Source organism: Urocitellus parryii, chromosome 3 (assembly GCF_045843805.1).
Source record: "Urocitellus parryii isolate mUroPar1 chromosome 3, mUroPar1.hap1, whole genome shotgun sequence".
Classification (NCBI taxonomy): Eukaryota; Metazoa; Chordata; class Mammalia; order Rodentia; family Sciuridae; genus Urocitellus; species Urocitellus parryii.
The window spans coordinates 126,734,171-126,747,043 of NC_135533.1; the positions used below are offsets into that span (position 1 = coordinate 126,734,171).

General features: G+C 44.0%; 1 pseudogene; it reads left to right on the forward strand.

The window, feature by feature from the left end:
- The first annotated feature begins 8,880 nt into the window (after positions 1 to 8,880).
- On the forward strand, positions 8,881 to 10,913 carry LOC144253751 (transmembrane protein 132B pseudogene; annotated as a pseudogene).
- The last annotated feature ends 1,960 nt before the right edge of the window (positions 10,914 to 12,873 follow it).

The window sequence follows — 12,873 nt, forward strand, 5'->3', positions numbered from 1 at the left end:
TTCATTTTGACAAAATCATACATGCAAGGAAAATACAAGTAGCCCAATTAATAAATGGCAAAAGACCTAAACAGACACTTCAATTTTTAAGGATAATAGACTGACTTGATACATTGGGTCAGAAAAGAGTGCACATATCATGACTCTCGTTTCAACACGGCTCCTCTCCTCAGCTCCAAGTGGTAGGAGGATGTGAGCCGAGTAATTGTTCATGCAAGACTCGCACTCTCAAGTCCAGGACTGAGATCCTAACAGTGGAGGCAGGAAAATCCACCCAGCTTTGAAGGCCCCCAGTTATATACCAAAAGACAGTGAGCCCATCAAGGCCACCAAAGGCACCTGGAAGCCAGTCAGAGAAGCCCCCACTCCAGGGAAAATCTCCAAGAGCACTCACCCTCCAAGACTGTTCTGCAATGTGAGATCCCTCCTGCTCTGAAAGTCTCCTTTCACTTTCTGCCCTAGTCTCTGCCAGCTAACAGGGATGTGCTGCTCTGACTGGAAGGACCTGTCTACAGCTTTGAGAGACTGTGCAGGTGTCCTCGCCTTTAGATGCATCTTACCGAATAAACCATCTCAGAAGTCCAGCAGGGAGAACAGGAAATTCCCTTCAGATCTCAAAGGAGGAAACAGAATTAAAAAGAAACATCCTCAGTGCACAGGATTGTTCCCAGAGGACGGTTTTGGGATAGTTTTAACTCATCAGCTTTGGTCTCAAAGCTCCAATGCAGAAAACGGTATTTTTCAGATGAAGATGCATCAGGTGTCTCTCCGGAATGACAACAGCAGCTCTCAACCCATCTCTTCTAGGTCAGCGGCTCTCAGATTAAACACCTCTCAGTAACATCTGCTGCACTTTCTCTAAATCCCTGCACAGCCTGGGCCCCACAAAAGCCACTTGCAGCATCCTTTCCTTCTGGACTAGAAAGCTACTGATGTTGGCTCCGCAGAGCTGGATCCCATCCCGTGAGGACAAAGGCCCTACAGTGTGGGCAGGTAGTGCTCTTAGAACATGAGTCCTGAGTTTCCTTTAACCAAATTTCAGGACTTATGGTGCTGACTGGCTACCCATGTGCTTGTGTGGGGACCGTCAATTGCTGATTTTTATGACGCCTGCCAAGGGCAGTCAGCTCTGCGTGGAAAGCCAAGGGTGAGGACCAGGAGGAAAGGTTTTCCTGTTCAGGACTCGAGGTGCTGTAGGACCCAGGGGAGGGGCCTGTTCTCCTAAGAACCAGACCTGCCACTAGTCTTCAGACCTCCCTGTCGGAGGGGCTCAGGACTTCTGGGAAGAGTGGGCCCCGTGCTAATGTCCCCTAACTGTCTCTCCTAGGTGGACACTCAGACCGTGTGCACCCTTGTCTCCTTGCCAGGACCTGAACCTGGGGTCAGAGTCCTAGAAAGAGCCCACCCAGGTGGAAGCAACCCAGCCACCCACTTCACCTTCACATGGACCCCTGAACCCTAAGAAAGACTCCGTCTCTTCTTTTCCCTGCCCCTCTCTTCCATGTCTGTCTCTCCTTTCTCTCTCATCCAGGGCCCTTGAGCTACTTGTATCTCCCTCTCTCCTCTCTTGCTTTGCAACCAAGGGTTCATTTAAAAATGCTTATTTTTAATTTGTTAATCATATCTTAACTTTCTTTTTAAACTTTGTTTTGGGGATTCTGAGTATCGAATCCAGGACCTCAGGGGCTCCAGGCTACCACTGAGCCCCAGCCCCAGGACTAATTTTACTTTTTGATGGATACATTAATTTTATATATATTTAGGAAATATAATGTGATATTTAATTGGAAAATGATGGACTCAGAATAATTAATACATTTTTCACCTGAATTTTAATCATTTCTTTATGGTGACTACATTCAAAGTCTTCTATTTTGAGATTCACAATGTGTCACCCTCCCATGCCATAGGTGCAGGGTTGCTTACTCCCCCTTAACTCTTGACTAACCTCTCCTCCTCTTCCACTCTCTTCTCCTGTCAGTCTCTGAAAATTTCTATTCTACTTTCAACTTGTATGATCCCACTTTTCTATATTCCATTCATGAGTGAGATGGGGTGGTGCTCGTCTTTCTGGACCTGCCTTATTTCATTTAATGTAACGTCCTCCAGATCCATCCATGCTGTCACTTGTGCCTAGATTTCATGTTTTTTATGGCTGAGTAGTATTCTATTCTGTGTATGCACCACGTATTCTGTATCCATTTGTCCACTGGTGAGTAGTTAAGAGTCAGGCTATCCCTGTCAATGCACTGATGTCATTCTAACAGAGCTAGGAAAACAATCCTAGTATGTTTATGGAACCATACAGAAAACTCCAAATAGCCATAGCAACATTGAGCAAAAACTACCTGGTTTCAAAATATACTACAAAGCCATACTAATCAAAACAGCATGGCACTACTATAAAAGCAGACCCACAGACCCACAAAACATAGAAGGGATCCCAGAAATAATTCTACATATTTATAGTCAATTGATATTTTTATAAGGAGCCAAAAATACAGATATGGTTTAGGTATACGGCATCCCCAAAAGCTCATGTGTGAAGCAATGAAAGAAATTTTAGAGATGAAATAATTGGATTGAGAGAGCCTTAACCAAATCAGTACCTTAATCCACTTAATGGATTAACTGGGTGGTAACTGGGCAGAGTATGGGTAGAAGGAGCATGTCACTTGGGGTGCGCCTTTGGGTATGTATTGTCCCTGGTGAGCAAAGTGCTCTCTCTGCTTCTGAATCACCAGGCCCTGAGCTGCTTTCCTCTGCATCTTTCAGCCATGATGTCCTGATTCACCTTTGTCCCAGAGCAATGGAGGCAACCATCTAGGGACTGAGATCTCTGCAACTGTGAGTGTGAAATAAATTTTCCTCCTCTAAAATCATTGTCAGGACCTTTGATCACAGTGACGAAAAAGCTGAATATGCACAATGGAGGAAAGTCAGTCCTTAAATAATGGCTCTGTGGAAACTGGATATGCATAAGAAACAAATGAGACCCTCAACTCCCCCCAGTTACAAAGATCAACTCAAAATGGGCTCAAAGCTTAAGTGCAAAACCTGTGAAACTGCCAGAAGAAAACATGGAGAAATACTTTAAGACCCTGCTCTGAGAACAGGTTTTTTGGATATGATCTTGAAATCCTAGCAAACCATTTGTATATCCATAAGACACTCATTTTAAAAAAAAAACTATACATAAATAGCAGAAGATCAGTGGAGTAGAGAGAAGGGAACAGGAGAAGAGAGAAGGGGAGGAAAGGGGAAGGACTGGGGGCTGAATTAGAGCAAATTATAATCCATGCTTTGACAATCATGACAAAATGAATCCTAATGTTATATATAACTACAAAGAACCAATTTAAATAAGAAAGAACAAAGCAACAAAAGTAAAAATTGGCAAATGGGATGACATCAAACTAAAAAACTTTGACACTGCAAAGAAAACAATCAACAGATTGAAAAGACAAGCTACAGAATGGGAAAATATTTAGAAAATTAATTTAGAAACTAAACATTTGAGAAGTGGGTAATATTCCAAATATGTAAATGATTCAAACTTAATGACAAACCAAATAAGCCAATTTAAAAATGGACTAAAGGGCTTAATAGACATTTCTCAAAAAAGACAACAGGACTGTGAAATACTGCTAAAAGATTACCAATCATCAGGAAAACCAAAATAAAAACCTTGATGAAATGCCACCTCACTCCATCTGAAATGGCTATTATGACAGAGGACAGCATGCTACTGAGGACGTGGAGAAAAGGGGACTCTTACCCACTGTTGGTGGGAATGTGTGCTGGTCAGCTCTCCCTTGCTGTGGCCAGCACCCCTGCTAAGAACAACCCAGAGGAGGAAAACTTGATTTGGGGCTCATGGTTTCAAATGTTCAGTCCAGGTCAGCTGAGTCCACGGCTGTGGGTGGAGGTGAGGAAGAACATCATGGAGGAAGGGTGTGGGGAGAGAGAGAGAGAGAGAGAGAGAGAGAGAGAGAGAGAGAGAGAGAGCTGCTGAGCTCAGGGCAGCAGGAAGCAGAGAGGGGCAAGGAGCCAGGGACAGTTGTAGTCCCAGTCATGCCTCCAGAGACCTGCTTCTCCCAGGCCCTCCTCGCCTGCCTACAGTTGCCGCCCAGCAGTTCCTTCAGATTATTAATCCATCACATGGATCAAGGCCCTGGTGAGATCAGAGCTCATCCTCTGAGCCTTCCACCACAGAACACTCCTCATGGATGCATGAGCTTTTCAGGAATGTGACCCAGGTTCTGTTTTTCAGACATCCTGGTGGCAGATGTGTCTGTGAACAGGCTCTGCACAGACTGTTATCCTGCAACAAACTTCCTCCAAATTCATTCAGCCATCAGATGCTCCTGGACAAATAAACACAGGCCTACTATTGGTCCACGCTCTAACAACAAAACAGGATAATCCACATATGTCAAAATGTAAACAAATATAAACCAAAAAGAGCAATACCTCCTAAACCTTGTGATCTTGAACTTTCAACATCCATAATTTTGTAAAATACAAAGTGATATCCTCAATATATTGCTATGAAAAATAACTCACTTAAATGATTGAGATGATTATGGTGTAAAATTAGTTTCTTCTTTCTTAGCCCCAAAAGATTCCCTTATCAGAAAATGTTGCTTTTTGCATGGGAGAATAACTTGCTACTCAAACAAGAAAACTTGTTTATACATATCCTCATTGTCCTTCACAGGTCATTTATACATAACGAGATGAAATTTATGTTACTTAGCTGGATTTGTTAGTGGCGGTTTGGCAGTTAATTATGGTGCAATTGTGTTAGGAACCAATAGTGGCTGTAATTGGAGGTCAAGTTTAACTGTGGCTTGAAACTGAAATGACATGTCCCAGGAGGCAGTATACCCTGGTTCAGGGGGTGTCTGAATGTCACCTGCTACCTGCTCCTGGTGGCTGTTTTCCTGCAAGACTTGGATGGTGTCTTGAACACCTGGTTCCATGGAAAGCAAGACCGCTCCACAGAGAGAGGTCGGCCTGAGCACAGGAGCAGACTGTGTCACTCAAAGTTGGGTTTAAAGAAGACTTCATCTGCTGCCAAGAAGAAACACAGATCTAAAAGACCAAAGCATGCCGATGAGGGGGAGCTGAGGAAGGCAACCCCAGGACCTTTGCAGTTTTGTGTCTAAGCCCAATGGCTGCTCTTTCCTGCTCAGTGGCATCCCGCTTCCACCACAGTCCTCCTGGGTCTTTGCTGAATGAGGTCATCTCTTTCACAGGCAACTATGAAGTGCAAGCTTCACAGAGTCCAGCACATGCTGGGCTTCTGAACTGACCCCTCTGGTCAATTGAAATGAAGCCCAAGCAGTCTAGAACTTGACACAGGTCAGCATAGAGTGTTATTCTCTGAAAACAGGAGAGCTCGTCGAGATTCCCCTCCTAGGAGCTTGCTCCAGAACACTTTTTACTTAAGAATCTTAGACATATTTCTAAGATTGTCTGCTTTTACATATCACCCAATTCAGCAGTACTTTCTATAATGTCTCTAGGGACATTCCACCCACTTTGGGGACCGCCTTGGGCCAGGTCACACTTGCTAGGCAGACAGCTCCTGTGAATCCCAAGGAGGGGGAGGTTCTATGTCCCTTTGAAGATGGGAGGTGAGATCAGGAACTCCCTGCCTGTCTCCTGCCAGCTCAGACTCAGGAAGAGGTGCTGGCCTTGGAATCTGGGAGCTGGGCCCTGAAGACAGCAGAGGGCTCCCGCGCAGACCCACCAGCCTCCACCCAGCCACCCTTCTACTCTTCTCTGGCTTCTGGTGACTACCATTCACTTTCAGTAAAGCAGTGTCTGCTAAGGCTGCACAGCCCTGTTGCTGCTGCAGCAGTCAGAGTCCACCAACCTCTACCTCAGGGGGAGCTCCTTGCATCCCTGTGTCCTGAAGAGTCAGGGAGCTCAGCGCTCAGGGAAGCCCAGCTCAGCCTGTGGGGTTCTGTTTAGGGAACCCTTTCTCAAGGGCTTCCACCTGCTGTTTAGAGTTTTGCCTTTTGCAAATTTAAATTAAATGTGTGCCTCATTCACCTGCTAACTCCATGTACATAGGGATGCCAGAAATCAGATAGTCAGGTATATAGGATAAGAGAGAGAGAAAAGAAACAGAGAAATGAGGGAGGGGGAGAAGTATTGAGAAAGATGATAATCTAAAGGGTTCAGGGATGCCTCTGGTCCACACTGTGACCAAAGGCACTAGATCAACACAGAGAGGATGAGTAATCCTGGTGCCCCTCTGTTGTGGTCCCCTGGAGTCGCTGAGAATCATGTCATCCTGAATACCACCCTCATGTTGTCACGTACCAGGGCCCTGGAGTGTCCATCCCTGGCACTGAGTGTTATGCTCGAATTCGGGACCCCCAAAGACTACCAGAGACCCAAGATCGATGTAAGCAGCAAAGAGGTGTTTATTGCGAGCTAGCTCGGTCCTCCGCATGCACACACAGCAACTGGTGACGCTGAGAGGCCCTGAGCCCAGGGTTTGCAGCAGTTTTATATATTCTTTGGAGAGGGCAGGGACTTCACATACATCATAGCAAATCATCACACACCTCGGGAAAATCAAATAACAACTCTAAAACATGATTAGCATATTCACTGTCGGGAACAAGTTGGGTATGGGTGATTGGTCAGTACAAAAGGGGTATTGGTTTGAACTGATTGGTTTGAGCCAAGAGGGGTGTACGTGCTGAACTACATGGTTTCCCAATATGTTATCAACCACCATAAACTACTGGGAGGGTCATCTGGCATCCCAGGTATTTCCCTGACTCATGCTGATTGGTGGCTGCTAGGGGGCTGCTATGGGTCCCCACCTACCCTGACTGAGTCAGGGACACCTGGTGCAGCAGATCTCTCCTGTTATTTGTAGATAAACAACTCAGCAGGGTGGGAATGTGCCTAGGAGTGCTCTGTGAGTCTTTCCAAGGACTAAGGTCATGTCCCTTCCTTGGACAGGCTTTGCTCTGAGATAGAGGCTGGTTTTTCAGGAGCATGTCATTGTCTGTGAGATGAAAACAGTGATCTGCATTTTTCTATCTCACAAGATGATGCTGAGAAAAAATAAATGAACATCATCAATGTGACCTCTTTTAGTAGAAAAAGCTAAGCTGAAAAATGAATAAAGCTGTTTTCCTATGAATATAAGCCTCCACTTTCTGTGTTGCTAATTGAAGAAAGGGAAACTGTGAGGATTTTATTTTTTAAACTTGGAATTGAATTCTTTAACAGTATTGGACATGGGCAGTGGTTAAGAACATTTTTTAAAAAATGGAAAAAATGATTTCTTGCTGAAAATATGAAATTACCAGATCTTGTATCTTTCATCATGCACCTGTGGTAAGTATTTTCTAGCTAATACTGATGGAATTGAAGCCAAATTTAAAATTATGTAGTCAGTGTAGTTAGGTAAATTGGGTCTAATATTGAGTGAAATCTAAAATGGAGGCCCTGCTGAGAATGAATTCCGGAAATGCAGGACAACTCATGGAATGTTAGTGAAGTCCCCAGAAATGTCCTAGGCCCAAAGTCCATCCCAAAGAAATGTTAATGAAGCAGCCCCAGCAGATATGAAGATAGCCCATCCCAAAGAAATGTTAATGAAGTCCTTCCAGCCCAGATTACTTGTTTGGCCCACCTGTGTCCCACCCCTCTGACCTTCCAACCTACATTCCATCACTGAAAGAACTATAAAAAAGGGAAACAACTGCACTTTCAGGGATTCCACCTCTTGGGTCCCCTTCTTCCTCTGGGAGAAGTCTTTTCTGCTGTCCTTTAATAAACTTCTAATTTCTACTCTGACCTTGCCTCAGTGTGTTTCTCTGGTGTTATTCTTCAACTTTGGGGAAGCAAGGACTCATAACCAGCCAACAGTGGTAACAGAATGATATTTTAGAAAATGAGCAACAGATATTCTCAATAAAACTATAAATTCTTACTGTAAAGTGTTAGTCTACAATTGAGTTATTTTCTAATGTCTGTTTAATACGTGCAGCTTTAATGCAAAATGTCCTCTAGAACTAAATTGCAAATAGAGGGTAAATTGGATGAATTGATAGTTTTAGGCCATAAAACCCCCTTTCCTGCTGTGCTTTCCTGGGGCCCTCAGATATGTCATAGGGACTGTCCACCTCTGTGCATGAATGTGGAGGCCATACATGGAGGGTTATGGGGTAGAGGGGATGATGGAACCATCTTCTCAACAGCTTTCCTATCTTTGCATCACTCTCTGAGCATACGTTAATTTTTAATGTCATGATTCTTTACTCTGAATACTCAGCACCAAGATCTGCATCATTTTGAAATAATCTTTACTGCTAAATCAACCAAAATCGCTTTTAAAGCATACACAGTTACTACTCTTTAAAATCAATTTATTCTTTGAGTCAAAAAAAAAATGCTGCAAGTTGCTCTTTTTAGGAATGCTTTAATTGGAAGGTGAAATCAAGCAATTATTGAAAGTTTTAGAGATCATTTCAGTAAACATTTTCTTTTGAAAGTGAATTAGGAAATACTTTGTGTAAACATTAATCACAGTGTTTTAAGTGATTGTGATAAAATCACAATTAAAAACAAAACATGCTTATAATTTAGAGGTTCATTTTTCTTACACCTATTTCACGTTTGGTGCTTTTTACTTGGTGGCACCTTAATGAGCAGAGACAAGAGTTCTTGGTGTCACTTTAGAATATCCTCCATCTGTCTAGCTCCATCTTCTCCGAAAAGACAGTGAACTTCCAGTGTGGCTGGTCCACAGCAAATTCCAGGCATGGACTGCTTCTCCCTCATCTCTTCTCCACCAGAGATAAGAGAATGGTTCCCTGGGAGATTCTTCAAGTTCCTAAAGAGATGAGGTTCCCAGAGACCTCTAAGACCCTGGCTAATGGAGAGAGTTTGTCCCTCTCAGTCTTCATGTCCCAAAGGTCATCAGCAGAGGGCATGTGCAGCCGAGATGGTACCCCGACATTTCTCCCTGCCTCTTCCCCAGTCTGCTCCCAATACATGGGGAACACTTCTTCTCAGACGCTCTTTAAATGTCCATCACAGGTCCCTGTGCCATTTGCTCAGCAGCAAGTTCATCTGTGCAATTGACTGTCTACCATAGACCATGACAGAGAATTGTATTTTTCCATTTTTATGAAAGCAGGCAGCTTTTGACACTTAGAAATTCCATTTCAGCTATTGTAAGTAGGCACCAAATTGCTGTCTACTTACTGTAATTATGGACAATTCTAAAACTTTCACACATTTTCAGAGTTTTAGTGAATCACTTTAAGAAAATATCAGGGGCATTGTGTCTCTCTAGTGGGATGGGATTATAATGCATTTTCCCCCAAGTATCTTCAGCCAGCATTGTATGGCTTTATCTGCATTGAATTTCTAATGTATCATAGTTCAAATGATATCTTGGGTGAAGGCTGATCAGTTGCCCTTGGAAATGACTTGGATGTATGGCCTAATTTTTCAAAGAGCTTTAAAAAGGGTCACAGCAAAATTCAGTTATAGGACATGAAATAAACTAATGTGTATTTTCCTGCCCTTTTTAAACTGTATTGTTTGTTCTTCATGTTACTGGGATGTAGATCATTATTAATGACAGTCCAGTGTATCTCAAATATGGATTAAGTTTACAGAGCACTGGGGCTTATTTTTTCTAACTATATACACTTAAAGAATGTTTTGGAATTAACATTTCTATGATAAAAATTTGCAAATGTGAAGAAGAGTTATCACAACAAACATTTCGATTTTTTTCTTTGAATTTTGTTCAATTCAGTAAGTAATACTTAGACATTTATGATCCCAAGGATTTTTCCATAACTGTCTCATCATTGGATAAAATGGTGGTGTCTGTCCAGCCAAACCTGCAGTCTCAGTGGCCGGTTGTGGTTGCAGTGGGTGAAGGACAAGGGCCCCTGATCAAGTTGGAGATGATAATCAGTGAGTCTTGCAGAAGACCAAGAGGAAGAGTGTTCTTGCTGTGGGTAAAGGACGAGTCAAGGTCAGGTTTGCACTGGGCATCCAGGAGGAGCACCGAGGAGGAGCACCAAGGAGGCAGCAATGACATTGAGGGCGTGAACGGGGAATACAAAGATCACCTGAGCAACTCCACAGAGCACGAAGGGAGCCAGGAGCAAGAGGTCCAGGAATGGCTCCACTATGGGGGCCCTGCTGGCTCAGAGGACAGGATCAACAGGAGCACAGCCCTGCCACTGCCTGGGGAGGGGAAGCACAAGAAACTGCTCAAGAGTGGTGGTGCAGACGCCTTCACCAGCTTCCCCACCCAGGGGAAGTTTCCAGAATCCAGTAACCCTAGTGACCTTACAGTGGCCTCGAGGGGCTTGATGGACTTGGAGATTGGCAAGTACACCCTGCTCTGGATCTTCTGCCTGGCCATCCGGGTCTTCCTGATCAACTGCATGGCGTTTGCCTGGAAGTACAGACACAAAAGGCTTGCAGTGAGCGAGCAGGGCAACATCCCCCACTCCCACGACTGGGTCTGGCTTGGGAATGAGGTGGAGCTTTTGGAGAACCAAGTGGACATCACGTTCCCCTCGGAGGAGTGCATGACCATGATAGACAGGGGGCTGCATTTCGAGGAGAGGAACTTCCTGCCGAACGGAGGTTCTCAGAAGCCCTTCCACAGTCAGCTGCTCAGACCTTCTGACTATGTCTATGAGAAAGAGATGAAAAATGAACCTGTAAACTCTTCTGGCCCGAAGAGGAAGAGGGTCAAGTTTACTTCCTACACCACCATCCTCTCCGAGGATGGGGGCCCGTACACCAACTCCATCCTGTTTGACAGTGATGACAGCATCAAGTGGTCTGCCAGGTCATGGGACTGGGGACTCCCAGGACTTGAAATACTGTGTTATATTTGAATTCACTGCTGTGACTTCTGTTTTTCAAACAGCTGGAGCCGTGAGCTTGTTCAGCAACAGAGGGTGATTTAATAAGGATTTATTTGTTGAAGCCTAGTGTGTGGGGGCAGGGGGGCAGGGGGCAGGGTCCTCTTCTAAACACATGGAAGTGGCCTGAAGAGTTAGTGCAGCTTGTGTGTAAGCCAGGATGAGCACCTGGTGTGGCCCCTGTAGTACTGCTACAGAACTGGGTCAGCAGTCGCGCACCACCTGGTACTCGCTCATTATCAGTGCGCCAAGTTCTCCACCAAGGTCTTTATCCATCAGCTCAGGACAAACAGATGTTTAGAATTGGGAGGAGTTTGATGGTTAATTTTCCTATAGTTTGACATCAGTCAGGTGCATGGACAAGTCTTACTCTGAGCCTGAGAACTCTCCTGTGACAGGTGAGTGAATGTGGCTACCCTTTTTGGTGATGTGCTCCACATTGTTTTTATGCACATTTATACCAACGCCTGTTGTTGTTTTGTTTTGGGGGAGAGTTGGTTATTGTTTTGTTTTTGACTTATGGGAGGCTTTTTGAAACATACATGGTTTCTCTCCTTTAACTGACATTTGCTTGGATGAGACAGGAGTTGGGCTCCCTGGAACCAGCCTTGCCACAACCAGATTGAATTCCCAGGGCCCTTCTCTGCTTCACCCTGTTGTTTATGGATGCAAAGTAACAGAATCCTCATTTTCTGTAGCCCATGTTTTCTCATTAACACATCTTAAATCAGCATTGCATGGGAGATTTTTTTAAAAAAATATTAACATTCAGTGAAAAAGATTCACATGAATTTTGCAAAAATTGGGGAATATCTGTGAACCACAAAAAATTTTTGTTTTAAATACATAGTAGCTGAAAATCCATGTGGGAAATTATAGAGTTCACTCCTAAGGGGAAAGGGCCCACTTAAAACACCTAGTCACATAAACATTTTGTGGAAAACATTTCACTCACTAGACTCAAATATGAAACTGGTGTGGACATTCACAAAAAGAAGATTCCTTAAAAACAGATATAGACTAAACTGCCATTTTACTCAAGAAGAATAGAGAAAGTATGGATGAGATTCTGTTTAGCAGGATGGAAACCCATCTATTCAGTTACCAGGAAAACATTTTCATCTGTGCTTCTGGCCAAGAGAAAACATCACAGAATGTGTCCTGAGGTAGGAAACCAATCAGCACACTCAATACAGTCATGAAAATAAATGGCCACTTTAAACCTCAAGATACAGTTGTCAGGAAATCAAGGGTCAGAAAAAAAAGGGGAGAAAGAAAAAAAAATCAGTTTCCAATTCTTTTTGAAAAAATAAACAGCAGTTGGAACAGTGGTATGAAATGGAGTTAGAGCAAGTTTCCGTAAGAGAAAGAGACAGCTTGTCAAATAAATGAATTCAAATGGCTGCAAACAAACACTGGGCATTGTGGCTTCCTTGGGAACATCTTTTAGCACTATCGAGGGGCATCAGGAGGTCTCCCAGAAGAGGGGCCCTTGCAGGGTCTTGACACACCTCACAGAAAAGAAAGCCAGGATGTGTCAAAAATAGACACAGCAGAGATTTATTTAGGAAACAAGGAATGTGCAGTTGGGCAGCCTGAAAGTGCATGCTATATCAAGAATAAGTGCTTTCAGAACCTTGGGCTCTTCTTTTAAGGGAAACTTTGTGCTTAGTGACCATGTCAAATGTGTGGGTGGCATCACCTGGTGGGCCCAGTTCTCTTCCTCAGGGAGCACGTTGCTGTGGTTCTCTTAGGGATATCTGGGTGTATGTCATCCAGGCGATAAGGTTTGGAAGGTACCCCCAACATCTCCCCTTTGGCTCTGTTTTGGCAGCGCCTGCAGGCATTAGTGACTGAACTCACAGTGCTCCAAGGAATACAGGCCTCTCAGGAATCCACATAGGGAGGAAAATAGGCTGGGGCCCATAGGTGG